General features: G+C 36.1%; 1 protein-coding gene across 1 annotated transcript in view; it reads right to left on the reverse strand.

The window, feature by feature from the left end:
• Positions 1–744, reverse strand: part of GLRB (glycine receptor beta) — an 85,102-nt gene extending 84,358 nt beyond the window's left edge. The window contains exon 1 of the mRNA XM_012448486.2: positions 597–744. The gene's annotated coding sequence lies outside the window, so the exon portion shown is untranslated. The remainder of the gene's footprint in view (positions 1–596) is intronic.
• Between the last annotated feature and the right edge of the window lie 18,868 nt (positions 745–19,612).

Here is a 19,612-nt window from a genome sequence, read left to right on the forward strand (position 1 = left end):
GGGCTCATCAGACCAACAGCAACAACACAAGGTTCTTCTCCTCCGGCAACTTTACAGCATTGGACGCTCCCTTCCCCCATCCGACAGGGGCACCTGCTTCCAGACACCTTTGCCCACAGCAGCAGGTACTTCTCTCACTTTCACATCCTTACCCCCACCCCTCTAAAAGGAGGGCCGGGCCCTCCTAACGGTTCGAAGGAGGCGACAGAGAAATTCAACACTCTGCTCTGTCCTCACCCCCAATTTTTCAAGAGGGACAGCTGCATTGACTGGAGGATACTCATAAACAAAACAACGCAAGGAGCCCTCCTGGCCAGCCTTGCATTCCCTAATTACCCCGGCCCTCTGAATCCTTCCACCCAAGCGTCTCCGCGGGCGCCGCCGCAGAGGGGACCCGGCTGCCGCGGCCAGGCGCCCCGCGCCCCTCTCCCGCGCAGGGCAGCGCGCCTCCTCCCCTGCACGCCGCAGTGCTCCTCGCGCCCCGCCGCCCCGGGCATGACCCGCTCTTCGCGCAGAGGCGTCTATTCCTGTTCCCAGACCACCGCCGCCGCCCCACCCCGCGTCCTCCCCTCCTACGTGGAGCTCCTGGCACTTACCCGGAGGCGCCCCTGCCCGCAACTGCCGGGCGAGATCTTGGCGGCTCCGGGCCGAGGTGGCGGTGGCTGCTGGGGGTGCAGCGGGCGCCGAGAGGGGGCAGCTGCGTCCCGGCCGCCCGCGCCACCGCCGAGCTCGGCTGACGCGCCTGCTCTGGCCGCGGAGCCTGCGCCGTGGCGCGCCGCGGTCGGGGCCGCTGCGGGGACAGCGCGGGTCGCGCGGGAACCTGACGACTGCGGGTGGGGGAGGGAAGAGGTGTCCCGACAGAGCGACGTCACGGCACCGTCCCCTTCAGGCATTGGAGGGGTTACCGAGCAGAAATGTGTCCCCCCCTCACTCCTCGGGGGACTGAAGGAGTTGGGGGGAAGGGCGAGAATGACGGTGTCCGTACAGATGGAAAAAACCTTTCAAGGAGCGGGGGTTGCTTGGGGTCAGCTTTTGACCACTAGCAACAAACAACAGAACAACAAATGACCTTCTTGGATCAAAGAGAACAAAACACATTTTCTGTAATTTCATCATGTGACTGGAATCCAGATATCCAACTTAATCTCCGAGTCTTCCAATTTCTAAAAGCCTGACCTTTCTGAGCAAGCTCAAATTGGTCAAAATTACTGACAATATAGTCATGCAGGTGATACTATTTTTAACATCTGTTACATAATTAACATGTGTACAGAACTTGACAGTTTCAAAATACCTTTCACTCACCTTACCTCGTGTGGCCCTCAACACATTCCTGGGCAGTTTTTGTCATCCTTCCCCTTCTGTAGATGAAGAATCTGAAACTCAGTTATATTAAGAGATTCACTTAGCATAACAGATCTTGAAAGAAATTTACCAGAGACTCAAAGTCAGTGATTTTTACATATCAGAGCCAGATATGGTCTCTGCCTTAATGAGCGCAAAATGCCGTTGTCCTCATCGTTGTAAAGAAGTAGCCCTTACTTGGATAACAGGTATGGTTATCTTATTACCTCTTGAATGTGTGCCTGATTGATTTTTTTAATTTATATTTTATAATCAACAGGATCTCACTTTGTTGCCCAGGCTGGAGTGCAGTGGCACAATCCACAGCCTTGAACTTCTGGGCGATGAAGAGATCTTGTCTCAGTCTCCCTAGTAGAGTAGCTGGGACAATAGGCACAGGCCATTGCACTCCACTATTTTTCTTTTCTCTCTCTTTCTTTCTTTCTTTCTTTCTTTCTTTCTTTCTTTCTTTCTTTCTTTCTTTCTTTCTTTCTTTCTTTCTTTCTTTCTCTCTCTCTCTCTCTCTCTCTCTCTCTCTCTCCCTTCCTTCCTTCCTTCCTTTTTTTCTGAGACAGGATCTCTAGCTTTGTTGTCAAGCCATCCACCTGCTTCAGCCTCCCAAACTGATGAGATTACAGGCTTGAGCCACCCCACCCCACATCGCCAGACCCTGATTGATTTTTTATTAAAAAAGCATTGTCCTCTCAAGTGAGCATCACTTAGCACTGTATTGTGGACCTACAGATGTATCCACTAATAAATTTTCCACCCATAGTATATGGAGGAAAGAAACATTTCCTGTATATAATCATGTTCTATAAGCTTCATGAGATATTCTGCTGCCTAAGAATAGTGATCATTAATAAGTGATCATTACCTTATTTACATTACAAAATGATCATTATTTAAAGAGCTATAATAATTGGACCCCCCCCCCAAGTGAATCAGGGTATAACTTTGGATTTTAACACTTTATTAAAAAGAACTATATTGATAATACACGTTTCATAAGATACAACTTTTGGTGAATAGGTTATATGAGGAATAATAAAGGAATTAGTTTTCATGCAACCAGGGGAGTTTAGAGGTTGAAGAAAACCTTACACTTAGTTTTCAAGTAATCAAGAAATTGAGAGTTTAGAGTAATAGGATATTGCGATTCCTATAATAAAATAAACATCTTTTATTTACAAACTCTAATGTACACATTTAGCAGAATTATGCTGAAAATACCTACAATTGACTTGCTCACCTTCCCTAGTACTGTCTCTATGCCATCCATGGATGTTATATTGGAGAATTAGGTTATTCATAATAAAAGCATGTCCAGTAGTTTGGATGGGTTTGTGGGGTTTTTGCCCAAAGGTTATGAAAAACAGTTGATGCCCTAAAAGCACTTTTTCTAGGCCTGTAAAATGGTCAAGTTCAGAATTTTGAAGATTTTTTCTTTGAGGATGATCTGCTTACCTATATTTACATAACTTTTATATTATAGTGTGAAAAGGGATGTTTCTAAATAATGTCATGAAATAAACTATTTTCCCCAATTGTGTCAAGTGTTGATCTGCTTTTCTCTATTTTTTTCTGTCAACATTCACTCCTTTAGTAATTTCATCCAGTCACATGGTTTTAAATACTGTGTCGGTAGCTCCCAAATTTACTTCTCCTGACAAGATGTTTCTCCAGAACTTTAGACTAATGTATCTAACTGCCTTCTCGACATCTCAACTTTCATATTTAATAAACATGTCAAACGCAGCGTGTCCCAAACTGAACTATTGTTCTCCCTAACATCTGCCCCACATTCAGCCTTCTTCTTCTCAGTTGATGGCAACCTCATCCTTAGAATTACTCAGGCCCAAAATCATGAGGTTATTCTTGATTCCTCTCTTTTTCTCACACCTCACAACCAAATCTCTGAGGAAATCCTGTTTACTCTCTAATTGTAACATGAATTCAGCTACTTCTTATAATTTTGACTGAAGCCAACCTAGACTGAGTGACCTTCATCTCTACTTTAGATTCCTGTAATAGCATTTTAGCTACTCTCCCTGCCTCTACCATGGTCCTCTCCCATCCCTGAGTAATCTCAAAACTGCAGCCAGAGTGATCCCTTTAAAACATGTCATATGTCATATTGTGTCATTCCTCAGCTCGACACCCAGCAATTAGTCCCCATTTCACTCTGATTATAAACCAAAGTGTTCACAATGGTCTACAAGCCTTCAGTTGTTATAAATCTCCTCCCACTAACTCTGACTTCTCTCCCAATTGCTTTCTCTTTCAGCCCCACTGATCTTGCTGATTCTCAGCATGCTAATGCCAGCTATGGTCCCATCTTAGGTTATTGCCTCCTCTGTCTAAAATGCTTCCCCCCAGACCAAAATACCACACTTACCTCCATCTTATCTTCAACATCAACCCAGATGTCACCATCTCACAGAGGTTTATCCAGTGTTATTTAGAAGTGCAAACTCTCTCCCATCCAAGGATTGCCAATCCCCCTTGCCCGCTTTTCTTTTTGTTTTCATAGTACTTATTACAGCCCAGCTTATCGTACAATATACGTACAGTTTATGGCCTCTGTTTCCTTGCTGAAATGTAAGCTTGATGAAGGCAGAGATTTGTATCTACTTTTGTCCATTTATGTTGCCCACACATCTAGAATAGTGTTGAATGAATGAGTAAATCTTGGCCTCATTTCTTAACCTCTTCAAATTTCATGTTTCCTTATTAGCAAAATGAAAATGACAATGCCTAATTTGCAGAATTGTTCTAAGAAATAAGCAGGTTAATTGACATTAAAAATCTGCTAGAGAAGAAAAGTCACAAATAATTACCCTCCCCTATTTTTGCTTGTTTTTATTTGCTTAATGAAATGATAGAATTTTGTTGTTGCTGTTGTTGGTTTTTTTAATTTATTTATTTTTAATTTTTGTGGCTACATGGATTTTTTCTTACTGGGACCCTGTTATCCATTTCTTTCTTGTACACCTACACTGGAAAAACTTTGTAGGTCTACATGTAAATACTAAGAACCTTATTTTCTTTTTGGGTTGTTTTTCTTTTCCTCTTTTCTTTTTCTTTCTTCTTTCTTTCTTTCTTTCTTCCTTCCTTTCTTTCTCTTTGTTTCTTTCTTTCCTCCTTTCTTTTTTTTTCTTTTTTTTTCTGGCTCTGTCGCCCAAGCTGCAGTGCAGTGTCGCAATCTAGACTCACTGCAACCTCCTCCTCTCGTGCTCAAGCAAACTTTTCATCTCAGCCTCCCGCGTAGCAAAGAACCCTATTTTCTATGCATCCATCTTCACCTGGCCTGTGATATATTTATTTGATTTGATTTGATCATAAAACCTAAATACAGCCATAAATATCTGTGTTACACTAAGAAATCGGATTTTGGATATAGAATGTTCTCACCAAATCATTTTTGTGTGTGTGACATAAGTATTCGTCACTGTTGTCACTGCCTAAATAGCCTTACAAAGTGGTTTAAAGATATAAATTATTTTTTTTCTGTATTCTCTCTACATGAGTCATACTTCCTCTCTAATGATAGCCTGCACTGTAATAGTCATTCATGAGATTTTTCATCAAACTTTCAGTCCATTTACCACTGTAACAATCAGATATTTTCAAGAAAAGTATATCTAGCTGTTTTAAATGTGGTTCTCCCCTAAATCACCATCTTTAAACATGTATCAAAATAGATAATGGGAGAATAAATATAAATAAAGAGAAGATTACAGCAGGAGATGATGAGAATAGTGGGGCAGTTATTCAGCATCTTGCAAACACTATTCATAAAATTTAAAAGACAGTCAAACTTACATTAGGAAATGTTGATGTATAGCCAGTCTTATTAGAGTAATAAAAACATTTCATATTTAATAACCCAAGATCACTTCCATATGTTTTCCTCAAATAGCATATCCTTAAAATGTTCTCTAATTTCTTAATTATTTTTAAACTAACTTTTAAAGAATAATAGCCATCTTTTATTGATTACCTATTAATTGCAAAAAAAATTTTCTACATTATGCTTTTAAAACTTCAAAATTTACTTGCAAGTTATTTTCATATCCATATTTTTGATGAGAAACCAGAGGAGAGGCTCAGAAGGGGAAATTAACTTATCCAAAGTATTAGAGTTGGATGAGGAGGAGACAGGATTATTTCATCTTTCATGTCCTTTACAACATTGCCGACTCTGAGTCCAATTGCACATAGGCAAGTGAAAGAAGCTTAGTTTTTAGACATAGATGTCTTTGTACAGAATAGTGACTAAAAATTAAATAAATGAAGTTGAAGGGGTTGTGCTTACCTCCAACTCCAATTTGCCTTAAAGATTAGCTAATATGTGAGTCATTTTATATTTAATGTTTTTTCTGTTTGACATAATAATAGCAAAAATAATAATGATCATCATCATTGTTGAGAGCAAAGTACTTTGAATTTATTATCTCCTCAACGCCTTCATGGGGTTAATACTATTCTTGTTGGAATTTACAGATAAAGATCTTCAGGCATCATTTAATTTTTTCCAAAATCAGTTTACTAGTAAGTGGTTGAGAGTATATATGTACCTAAATATGTCTGATTCTGGAAGTTGGGCCCTTAAAATATTTTTGTGTGACTATAAATTGTATATTTAATGATATCTCATGATACACAGAATAGCAATACTATTCAACCAAAATACCACACTCATTGTGATGATATGAGAAGAAAGAAGAAATGTGAATAAGGTATTTCCAGGTATAAATGTGAGCATCTCACTGTCTTTCATTTAATCGAGGAAACAGTCCAGAACAATCAAATCACCCATCATAGTATGTACCAGTCTGCCATCAGTGCTTACCCCCATGAGGAAGAATCATCTGTGGCTTGATATATGTGGACTTAAAACAGATATCAATATTGTAATGCATTGTCAAAGTATTCACTGCTATGACACAGCTTTTTAGATAAATTAGGCATATATTCTAAGTCCTTAGCAAAAAAAAATCACTTTCCTCTATGAAAATGACATTATTATTAATGTGTTTCAGAATAGCCTTAAAAACAAATAAATCTGTTAATTATTTAGTGTTCTATTAAGGCTAGGCCAATACTCATAATACAGAATCAGGAATGTTAGCCAAAATTCTTTACATCCAAGTAGGTATTACCAAGCAACTGTCAACCACAGATCAGTTTGTGTGTGATATTTATTCTTCTTGTTTTGTGGTCAACATGTGATAGGCAGCTCATTCAGGACTGCTCCAAGCCAAACATTCCTCTGAAGCAATGATGACAGTTACTGTGCAGGAACAGATGACTAGTAACTCAGGCCCACAAATTTCCCAAACAGAATCTCTTCCAAAAGCAGTTTTTTACCAAATCTGAACAAAGTTATTGTTGCCTCTTCTGAATCTGCCCATCAGCATTTCTGCAGATCTGAGAAGAGGTCATGCTATCCTCCACAAGCCAGGATTTCAAGTCGTAAGTGATCATAATGTGTCCTCTTCCTCTGGAATCTAAAATAGATCTGCAAACTTAGTTTAATAAGCAATCAAAAAATCTGTCTTCTAGAAACTTGTCAATAATGTCGATCTTGATTTTTTTTTGTTTGTTTGTTATCTCCTTCTTTTAAGATCTAGGTAAACACTTAATATTGCAGAAGCATTACATGAGGACCATGTAAAGAATTTATTCTTCCAGATCTTCTAATATCAACACAGTTCAACTAAAAGCTCCAAACATACAGATTATGAATTCTAAATCTGGCTTTGTGGGAAATGTTTTATATTAACCATACCAGTAAAATCCATTTATAATATATATATAGAACCAGCGCTCGACTTTAGTCACTTTTTTAGAATAAGCAAGTGAACAGGCAACAGTCATACAAATAGTAAAAATTAGGTATAGAAAGAAAACCTCTGCATTTATCAAATCATTACAGTTCTAAAATAAGACTTTAAAAACAACCTCTCTGCGCCAGGCACAGTGGCTCAGGCCTGTAATTCTAGCCAAGAGGTGTGGATCTCTTGAGTCCAGGAGTTCAAGACCAGCCTGGGCAACATGGCAAAAACCCATCTCTACAAAACATACAAAAATTAGCCAGGCATCATGGTGCACGCATGTGGTCCCAGCTACTTAGGAGGCTAATGTAGGAGGATCTCCTGAGCTCAGGAGGTTGAGGTTGCAATGAGCTGAAATCACACTCCTGCACTCCAGCCCAGGCAATGTAGTAAGACTCTGTCTTTAAAAAAAGAAAAAGGAAACAGAAAAATTAGGCTCACTGAGCTCACTGAGCAAGCTCTCAACATGTCATCATCATTAAGAGGAAGTACTTGAGTTTGCCGGGGCTTTTGAGATTTTATCTTTCTAGCCAAATTTTTAAATTTTTCTTTATCAATAGAATTTATATGTAGTACTGGCGCAGAGGAAGAAGAACATTTGTTCTAGGGTAATAGCATCAGCAGAGGTAAAAATACAGTTCTGAGGCTGGCTTGGCTGGGAAATGTGCCAGGAGGAATGTTAATAAAGCATTAGGTTGGGTTAGAAAAAAAAATGGGACTAGAATAAAATGTGTGGAGAAAATTCTTCAGGTTAGCCTGTTTTAAAGCAGGTTCTATTCAACATTAGCCCTCAGGATGCTTCATGATGCGGATTAAAAAAAAGAGAGAAGTCAATGAAAAATGTCTTTCTTTCTAAATATCTGAGATTTGTAAATATTTTAGCATATTAATTTTTGTTGCTTCTTTTTAAACATTACAATTTTTTTTTATACAGGCAAGGTCTCACTATGTTGTCCAGGCTTTTCCCAAACTCCTGAGCTCAAGTGATTCTCTGCCCTTGGCTTTCCAAAGTGCTAGATGCTTAGTGCCATGGGTCACTACACATGGCTTGTTATATTATAAATTAAAAAAAAAAAGTCAACATTGTTTAACCCAGTTCAATGGACTGAATGTTTTTGTACCCTAAAAGTTCCTATGTTGAAGCCCTAATCCGCAATGTGATGGCATTAGGAGGTAGAACCTTTGTGTGGTAATTAGGTCATGAGGGTAGGCCCTCATGAATGGAATTAGTCCTCTGATAAAAGGGACCCCAGAGAGCTCTCTAGCCCCCTTCCACCATGTGAAGACATAACATGACTGCTATCTGTGAACCAGAAAGTGAACTCCTACCAGACACTGAATTGGCAGACACTTTGATCTTGGAATTCCCAGCTCCAGTGCCAGGGAAGGGAATGTAAATTGTGGTTAGAAATTTTCAGGAAATAACTTTCTTACAGATAGCCTGAACTACACTACTTTATTGTCCTGCTACATTCCCTTGACAAAATTCCAATAATGGGAATAAAGTCTACTACCTACTTTCTCCAAACTGAGTCAACAGATTAATTATGCAACAGAATACAGATGGTCTTTAATTTACAGTGGTTGGACTTAACAACAGGTTTATCAGGATATAACCCCATCAAAACTCAAGAAGCTTCTTACGAACAACAAGGTTTCTACTGAATGTGTATAATTTTGCACCATCGTAAACTCAATAAATCATTAGTAGAAACATTGTCAGAGATCATCTGCTCTGTTCCCAGAATTAAATGCATTTTTGACTTATATTACTTTTGGACTTAAGTTATGTTTATTGGGATGTAACCTGACGTAAGTGGAGACACATCTGTAGTTTAAATGACATTTATAATAGAGAAGCCTTTTATATGCTTGGGAATTTTATCATGGTTGTTTTTTTTCAATAGTTATTTTATATTCTCCACTCTCCTCAACTTCCAAGCATATTTTTCCTCCTCAGTCTCAAGAGATGAGAAAATAGAAGCCATCAAAATGGAAATGCCTTCAAGTTCATTCAACAAATCTATTTATGCTATGAATTTTTCTTTTCTCCTTCTATTCAGTTAAAATATTTCTTCTGTGTTTCTTCTCCTGTCCAAGATCAATTCCTCCACCTGTGCTTTGAATTTTATCCACCTCTCATGAATTCAGGAATTCTGATACATCAATTTTCCTCTCCCTTTCCTTTACCTTCATCCTCACCCTTTCCACTGACTCCATTATTCAATTTACCAAAGCTTTGCAACATTTAAAACAAAAACCTTGTACTGCCCCAGCCTAAGTATGAAGCCCATTCAGGTTCCACTTCTGACTCTCAACGGCCAGACCTTCGAGAGCAAACACTTGCAAACCCTCTGTCTGTCTTCATTTTCTTACACGTCTCTTGAACGCATTGTAATCCAGTGTCTTCCACTGCCCATGCGCTGCTGAAACCAGCATGACCAATGATTTGAACATTCTAGAATCTTTACCTTGTTTGACCTCTCTTCATCCCTTGACGTAACAAATGGTTTTTTTTCTTACATGAAAATTGCTCTTCCTTTGACTCTCTCTTCTCTGCTTCCTTTGACTATTTATTCTTCATCTCATTTATAGGTTCTTATTACTCTACACCTTTCTTAAAAGCGAATGGTCCTCAAATTTCCTTCTCAGACCCTCAGGTCTTCTCACTCTACATAATCTCTCTGTTCATTTCAACTATTTCTATCATTTCCAATACCATCCTATCTGTGAATATCTGAGTCAGTTCAAGCTGCTATAATAGAATACGATAGACTGAGCATGTTAAACCATAACCATTCCTTCTCACAGTTTTGGAGGCTGGGAACTCCAAGGTCAGGCACCAGCAGACATAATGTCTGATGAGGGGCTGCTTTCTGGTTAGTGGACATCTGTCTTTTCATTGTATTCACACATGACTGAGAGAGAAATCATCTTTGGGGTCTCTTTTATAAGGGCACTAATCCCATTCTTAAGAACTGCACCCTCATGACCTAATTACTTCCCAAAGATCTCGCTTTCTAATATATCATCGCATTGAGGGTTTCTATTTTAACATGTGAATTTGAGGTAGACACAAACATTCAGTCCATAATGATTAATCACCTAAAAATCTCTTTTAGCCCAGAATTCTCTGGGAGTTTCAGAAATATGTAACAACTGCTTCTTTGCCAGAATTCCAAATTAGAAATATACAATCCTCTGCAGATCTTTCCAAACTTCTCATATTCTAGGGCTTAATATTTCAATTAAAATGACCATTATGTATCCAGCTTCCCCAGTCACCTTGTATCATGTACAACTTCACACATTATACTTCAGTCCACTCGCCTCTTTCTCTTCCTCCAACAAGCCAAAACTATCTCCACCGGAAGGCCTTTACAATTGTGCATTTTATGAGGAATGCTCTTTTAGCAATTCTTCCTACAGTTAGAATGTTCTCCTTTATCTTTACCTGAAATGTGTTCTTAGCATTTCCTGTTCCCCTAATTAACATGACATATCACTTTCCACTTCATTATGCTATTTGGTCTCCTTTCCGCCCTTGTCACAGCCTGCAATTACCTTGTTTACTTGTTTGTCTCCTCCACTAAAATGTAAGATCTCTTAGAGATTATGCCGATCTTAATCGCCACTGTATCTTTTGCATTTAGCACTGTCACAGCCACGTAATAGAAACTTAATGATATTTTTTAAATAAACTTATTAGATATTTCCCTAGGCCGAAATGCAGAAGGCTACACAGGTAACCCAGGAAAGGCTAGTCAAAGCTATGAATAGGAATGTGTCTACAGCTGATAGTCCTTGACAGTAAATATACCATTGGACAAAATAGTGAGACCTCATCTCTACAAAAAATAAACAAAAGTAGCTGAGCATGGTGGCATGTGCCTAGTTCTAGCTACTCAGGAGGCTGAGGTGGAAGGATCACTTGATCCAAGGAGGTAGATGGTGCAATGAGCTGAGATCGTGCCACTGCGCTCCAGCCTGAGCAACGGAGTGAGACCCTGTCTGAAATATTGTATCGTGCAGTGAGATATTTTACTAATTTATTTAATTAAATCAATTAAATTATCTTTTGCCAAAAGGAAAAATAAGTAAACTGGGTTGTTTAATTTTGTTTCTCGTACCCGTGGGAAAAATCCAGAAGGTCAAGAAGAGGAAATAAAATGGATACTTCTACACCTCACTTCGTTTTATAAACTTGATGCTTTACCTAAATTTTATTGAGCACTGTAAAGATAAACTGACAGGTTAACTAACCTACAATTAACTTTATAATTAAAAATATAGCAGTGAGTTAAAAGCATCGTGATTCTGAAGCACTACATCTACATCTGGGCTCACCTTTTGCTGGCACTTTCTTTTTCCCACTTACATAATCAACTGACTTTATTATGTCTAGGAGGAACAAGATTAAAGATTAAACAAGATGGCTATGGTTGGAAATTGCTGCACCTAGGCTCAATACTATTAGTTTGCTAGGGCTGCCATAAAAAATACAGTTATACAGATTGTTTGTCATAACAAAATATGGTTAGCCATTCATATTTGCAGATTCCTCATTCATGGATTCAACCAACCATGGGTTGAAAATTTTTGAAAAAAATATTGCATCTGTACTGAATATGTACAGACTTTTGTCATTATTCCCTGAATAATACAGTATGAAAACTCTTTACATGGCATTTGCATTGTATTGGTTTTCATAAGTAATCTATTTTTAAATTTGTATTTTAAAAAAATTAGGTTAAATTTTCTCCAGCAATGGGGCGGAGAAGGAACAAAGAAAACTGTAACTGGTTATAATCAATTAGTTGCAAATACCACTGCACTCAGACCAGCCTATTATAAGTAATCTGGAGATCATTTAAAGAATTCAGGAGGATGTGCATAGGTTATATGAAAATACTTCACCTTTTATATCAGAGACTTGAGCATCTCCAGATTTTGGTACTCATGGAAGGTTCTGGAGTATCAATACCCCAAAGATGTTAGATGAACAACTGTACTACAGACTGGGAAGTTTAAATAACAGAAATTTATTTTGTCCCAGACCTGGAGGCTAGAAGTCAAAGATCAAGGTTGGTTTGCCTTTGGGACCTTTCTCTGCTTTGCTTTCAGGAGACTGTCTTCTTGTTCCTTCTTCACAAGATTATCTTTCTGTGCATAAGAGTCCCTAGTGGATCTTTCTTGTCTTAGAAGGACACCAGTCATATTGGGGTAGAGCTCTACCCTAATGGAATCATTTTAGTTTAACCATGTTTTTAATGACCTTGTCTCCAAAATGGTTACATTTTGAGGTACTGGGGTTTTGGGACCTCAGCATGTCAATTTTGGGGGGACATAATTCAGTCATGATAAATACTATAAGCAAATATAAAAGGAAGCATAGTGAAGACGCTTACAATTTTATTGAGTACTTAAACATCAGCTTATTAATTTATTCCCTTATTCCAAAAGTAGAGGCAAAAATTGCAGACCTCTTATAATAATCAGGCTTTGGATATAGCACCTGGAGTAGATACCAGATATGTGGATAGGACTTTGAAGAAGAAGCTGAAATGGAGAATAAAATGGTGAGAGGGAAATTTCAAAAGAAGGATCCGTGAACCTTGAAAACTGAGTGCATGTGAATTACGGTAAAAACCACTCAAAGATAACTTGTAGTTTTTGGATTCACATAACTAGGTACCTAATGGGATATTTTAGAAGTATGAAATAAGTGAAGAAGTACAATTGTGGGAAGAAAGGTGAAGTATTTCAGATGAATTCAGAGTGAGGCACCAAATGATGATATCTATTAGGCTATTAGAAATGAAAGACCCAGCTGGGTGTGATGGCTCATGCGTGTAATCCCAGCACTTTGGGAGGCTGAGCAGGTGGATCACTTGAGGTCAGAAGAGACCAGCCTGGCCAAGATGGTGACATCCTGTCTCTACTAAAGATATAAAATATTAGCCAGGCATGGTGGTGCACACCCATAATCCCAGCTACTTGGGAGGCTGAGAGAGGAGAATCACTTGAACTGGGGATACAGAGTTTGCTGTGAGCCGAGATCATGACATTGTACTCCAACCTGAGCAACAGAGTGAGATTTCATCTCAAAAAAGGAAGAAAAAAAAGAAGAAATAAAAAACCCTATACTCAGGAGAGTGTCAGGGATAGAGATGTAATAGAATATACACTACCAACTGATAAAACAAGAGAATATGAAAATACAGGAAGATACGGTTGTATCCTTGGGGATGCTTACACTTAGAGGACGAAAGACAGAGGAATTGCCAATATAGACAAGGAAGTCAATACAGTGTCACAGAAGTGAAGAAAAGACAGAGTTTGAAAAAATATAATTACCAGAGCCAAAGGCTGCAATTCATCATCTTCAATGAGTAAGATGGGGTTCACAGGAAAATCAGGTATGGATAGAGTAAGGGACTAAAGACAAGCATGAATCAGTTGCCTCGTACCAGAAACTTTATGTGTAATATCTCTCATTCTGAAGGTAGATATGTTTCTTTTTTTCTGTGCATTAAGGCCAGGATTAAAATGTAACCATCTTTTCATATCCTGCTATATGTGAATAATTTATAGCAAATTATCTATATAGAACTTAAAAATATGGAAGTCAAAACAATATGGAAGGGAAAATCAAATTGGTAAAAAAGGATAGATAATAGGTAGACAGTTGGACAGATAGCTCAATCTTCTCTGAAAACATTAATGAAAAGCAAAATCTTACATTTGTCAACGTCACATATGGGTCATCAATAGGAGGATATTTCCATAATTATTCATGGAATTCACTCAAAATTGATTGCCCCAAGTGAAAACTTTTTATCCCAGGACAAAATAACCAATTGCACTTTTGATAAAGATTTATCTCTGATTCTTGTGTTTCATTTATTTTATTTATTCATTCCAATTAATTCAATTCAGTGTCCAGTACTTTCCTTTATAAATTAATAAAACCTAGGATCTCACTGTCACAAGTTGGTGAAGGTGTAAAGGATGGAGAGCTAGAATTACACACCAGACAGCAGTATGTTTTTCTTCAACTTTTATTTTAAGTTCTGAGTACATGTGCAGGATGTGCAGGTTTGTTACATAGGTAAACACGTGTCATAGTGGTTTGTTGCACAGATCAACCAATCACCTAGGTATTAAGCCCAGCACCCATTAGCTATTCTTCCTGATGCTCTCTCCCCACCCCACCACAGACCCCAGTGTGTGACAAGAGTATATGAAAAAACAAAAAGTAAGAAAATTACTCATTAAAGTTTGAATACCACATAGCTCATTTTAATTATATGTGTGTGTGTAAATATATATATGTGTGTGTATAAATATATATATAATATAATGTTATATGTAATATATATAAATATATGTGTGTGTGTGTAAATATATATGTGTGTCTAAATATATATATAATATATAATATATAATATATAATAATATATTAATATATAATATATAATATATAATAATATATTAATATATATTATATAATTATTATATAACATATAAATTATATTATAGATTTACATATTATAAATATATATAGAATATATAATATATATTTTATATATTATAGATTTATATATAAATATATATTTTATATATTATAGATTTATATATAAATATATATTTTATATATTATAGATTTATATATAAATATATATTATGTTAATTAATATATTATATTAATTATATATAATGATATATATTATATATTATACTATATTATAATAATATATTATTATTATACTATATTATAATAATATATTCTATATATAAATATATTAACATATATAATTATATTATATATTATATATTAATACATATTTATATATTAATTAATATATTATATTAATTAATATAATATATTAATATATATTATATATAATATAATATATATATTATATATAAATATATATGTGTGTGTGTAAATATATATGTGTGTGTAAATATATATATATTTATATATATATTTATATATATATTTATATATATATTTATATATATATTTATATATATATATTTATATATATATTTATATATATATATTTATATATATATTTATATATATATTTATATATATATTTATATATATATATTTATATATATATTTATATATATATTTATATATATATATTTATATATATATTTATATATATATATTTATATATATATTTATATATATATTTATATATATATTTATATATATATATTTATATATATATATATTTGAGATAGAGTCGTACTGTCACCCAGGATGGAGTGCAGTGTCACAATCTTGGCTGACTGCAACCTCTGCTTCCCGTGTTCAAGCAATTCCCCTGCCTCAGCCTCCCGAGTAGCTAGGATCACAGGCACCCACCACCACACCCAGCTAATTTTTATATTTATAGTAGAGACAGGATTTCATCATGGTGGGCAGACTGATCTCGAACTCCTAACTTCAGGCTATCTGCCTGCTTCGGCCTCCCAAAGTACTGGGATTACAGGTGTGAGCCACTGCATCCAGACTAATTTTATATTTCTTTTAATAAAAACATTTTTTGGCTATTTGGCTATTTACTATGGATTAAACATTAGGTAGACAACTATAATATGACTAGTAAGAAACTGAACCCCCTGTAAAAAGGTCTAAAGTGAGGAAAGCAGATAGATGTTCATAAACAGTATGGTAAGAGTTGTTCTGTAGGTAAGTACAGAAAAGTCCGGAAGCAGTTAGCCCACTCTGGGGGAATCTTAGTCTTCTCAAAGGAGATGACTTGGATGATCCTTGCAAAACAATTAAGAATTTACTGTATTAAAGTCCTTTTGGTGCAAAGATTTTGATTCAAAATAGTTAGACCACAATGTGTATGAACATTTGAATTGGGCATGAGTCAATTAGTCACTAGTCAGAACATCAGTATTGCTGCAATATAGTAGGAAAATGGGAAAAGATAAAGCCAGGGCAGTAAAAACGATCTGATAATGAAGAACATTGAACACCATGCTAAAGAGTTAATTCTTACCTTGTTCTGAAGATTAGGAGAGCCGCTGAAGAATTTTAAGTAGGAGATAAGACACGACCAGATTTATATTTAAGAAGTATGATTAGCAAAAGAACATGTTAATTTTGAATTGTTTCCAAATATTAAAGAATTTTATTAAAATAGATTAAGCAAACAAAATAATGATTTTGCACTGAGTAAATCTTTTTAAAGTAACATTGTGATTCTAAAATAACATACCATGTTATTTCAGTTTTGCATTATATGAATTCTTTTATGGTATTTTTTATTAAAATACCTGTACAACTCATTTAAGGAGTTTTTGTGAAATTTTTTAAAACTTTAAATCTCTCCATTAATATATTCTATAAGAAACTTGAGTGCCAAATCAATCAATATCCTCAGCTGATAACTGGCTCTATTTCAGTGAATTTGTTAAATAATTTTATATCTAAATAAATTAGTAAAAAAATATCACTGGCAAGAATGGCTGCTGTAACACAAGTCAGTGTTATTCAAGGAACTTCCAACTCTACTGCCATGACTGCAACCTGGGGTCCCTGGACCACCAGCAGCTTGATGTCAGACAGGAGGCAGACATGTGCAAGAAATGCTGGACCTATTTAAAGAGGAGGAAGACAGACATTTATATCTCAGGCTTGGAATTAGAGCATACCTGGGGAATCTTTTTCATTAGATTAATGAATCAAAGATTTCTTCTACCAAATTTTAGAAAAAATCTTTAACACAATAAAGTCAGAATTCCTGTCTATTGAATATAAATCTCTGTTTGTGGATTTTGGGAAATTTCCAGATGAATCATATGTTTAGATGGTATAAGGACAACATACTTACCTTTATTCTAATATGGAATATAATTGTCTACATTTAGGAAAACAGATAGAAAGAGATTTGAGTCTGTTCCCCTTTAGAAAGTTATAGTTTTTAATTTTTGCTTTGGCATGTTATCAAAAGAAATGTAGAAATTTCCAGAAGTAATTGTTCATTTACCACCATTCCATTTTGATTAGTATAAGTCCTAGAAAATATGTACAATTGATTGAGTTAATTGTTTCCACTTGAAAACCAAGACAGGATATCTCAGCCAGATGCCGGTTCAGGTACAGTGTTACTGATGGAACAGCTAAATGTAATAGTGGATTTATTAGGTTAGTGAAATAATAAGTTTTAAATTTTACTATAAATGACAGTGTAGTTTCACTGATTTTATTATGAACATTTAAATCTGCTTTGAATAAATACGTAGCTCCAAATGGTAATGGATCTGGAAGAGGATGAGAAAAGCCAGCAAGAAAGAGTGAGAAGGCCAAAATTTAAGGTCTAAGGAAACTAGAATATTAACATGTAAATAAAGCTAACTAAATTTAATACTATTTCCATTGTTTTTGAAGTAATGTATTTTATTATCTCCACATTGACAAGTAGACAAAAATACATTTCAAGAAATAGGTCTCTTCATTTCTACAATTTATCAGGATAATACTATCTTGTGAATAAATAGGACACTATTGACTTGAGGGCTTTGGCTTGGCCAGATACAAAATAATAATTGAAGAGCTCATCTTTATTTTTACTTTTTAAAACGTAGTTTCCCTACTTGTCGTGGAGGCTGGAATACAGTGATGTGATCTCAGCTTACTACACCCTCCACATCCCAAGTTCAAGCAATTCTTCTGCCTCAGCCTCCTGAGTAGCTGGAATTACAGGTACCTGCTACCATGCCCAGCTAATTTTTGTATTTGTTTTAGTAAAGGCGGTTTCACCATGTTGGCCAGGATGATCCAGAACTCCTGACCTCCAGTGATGCACCCACCTTGGCTTCCCAAAGTGCTAGGATTACAGACATGAGTCATTGCACCTGACCTGAAGAGTTCTTCTAATACATAGATATAGATATATTTCTGGATTTTAGCTAATTCAAATGTGAGGATCTTGTTTACTTATAAAAGCCATAATATAAACATTTTTCCACCTTTCTAAGGTATATATTACTGTATTTAAACAGACTTCAATATAAAGATGTTATTTTTCAACATTTTGGTTATTTCAGAAGCTGGAAAAAATAATAATCAGCAAGAGATTCTATAAAGATGATTTTCTAGGTTACTAATGAATCCTTCTTTTTAAAAAAATTACCTCTTTGTTAATTACTCTGTGTGTATGTTTTGAGGAACTGGAGCTGGGTTAAGAAAATAGAGGGAAACAATGAAATGAAGGCAGAAATAAAGATGTTCTTCGAAACCAATGAGAACGAAGACACAATGTACCAGAATCTCTGGGACACATTTAAAGCAGTGTATAGAGGAAAATATATAGCAATAAATGCCCACATGAGAAGCAAGGAAAGATCTAAAATTGACACCCTATCATCAAAATTGAAAGAGCTAGAGGAGCAAGATCAAAAAAACTCAAAACCTAGCAGAAGGCAAGAAATAACTAAGATCACAGCAGAGCTGAAGGAGATAGAGACACAAAAAACCCTTCAAAAAAATCAATAAATCCAGGAACTGGTTTTTCAAAAAGATCAACAAAATAGACAGACCAAGCCAGATTAATAAAAAACAAAAGAGAATAATCAAATAGACGCAATAACAAACGATAAAGGGGATATCACCACAGATTCCACAGAAATACAAACCATTATCAGAGATTATTACAAACAACTCTATGCACATAAACTAGGAAACCTGGAAGAAATAGATAAATTCCTGGACACTTGCATCTTCCCAAGCCTAAACCAGGAAGAAGTTGAAACCCTGAGTAGACCAATAACAAGGTCTGAAGTTGAGGCAGCAATTAAGAGTCTACCACCCAAAAAAGCGCAGGTTCAGATGGGTTCACAGCTGAATTCTACCAGACATACAAAGAGGAGCTGGTACCATTCCTTCTAAAACTATTCCAAACAATCCAAAAAGAGGGAATCCTTCCCAAATCATTTTATGAGACCAACACCATCCTGATACCAAAACCCAGCAGAGACTCAGCAAGAAAAGAAAACTTCAGGCCAATATCCATGATGAACATAGATGCAAAAATCTTCAATAAAACACTGGCAAACCAATTGCAGCAGCACATCAAAAAGCTTATCCATCATGATCAAGTAGGCTTCATCCCGGGAAAGCAAGACTGCTTCAACATATGCAAGTCTACAAACGTAATTCACCACATAAACAGAACCAAAGAAAAAAACCACATGATTATCTTAATTGATGCAGAGAAGGCCTTTGATAAAATTCAACAGCGCTTTATGCTAAAAACCCTCAATAAACTAGGTATTGACAGAATGTATCTCAAAATAATAAAAGCTATTTACAACAAACCAACAACCAATATCACACTGAATGGGCAAAAACTGGAAGCATTCCCTTTGAAATCTGGCACTAGACAAGGATGCCCTCT

Source organism: Aotus nancymaae, unplaced genomic scaffold (assembly GCF_030222135.1).
Source record: "Aotus nancymaae isolate 86718 unplaced genomic scaffold, 86718_ANA_hifiasm-v0.15.2.pri h1tg000033l, whole genome shotgun sequence".
Taxonomy (NCBI): Eukaryota; Metazoa; Chordata; class Mammalia; order Primates; family Aotidae; genus Aotus; species Aotus nancymaae.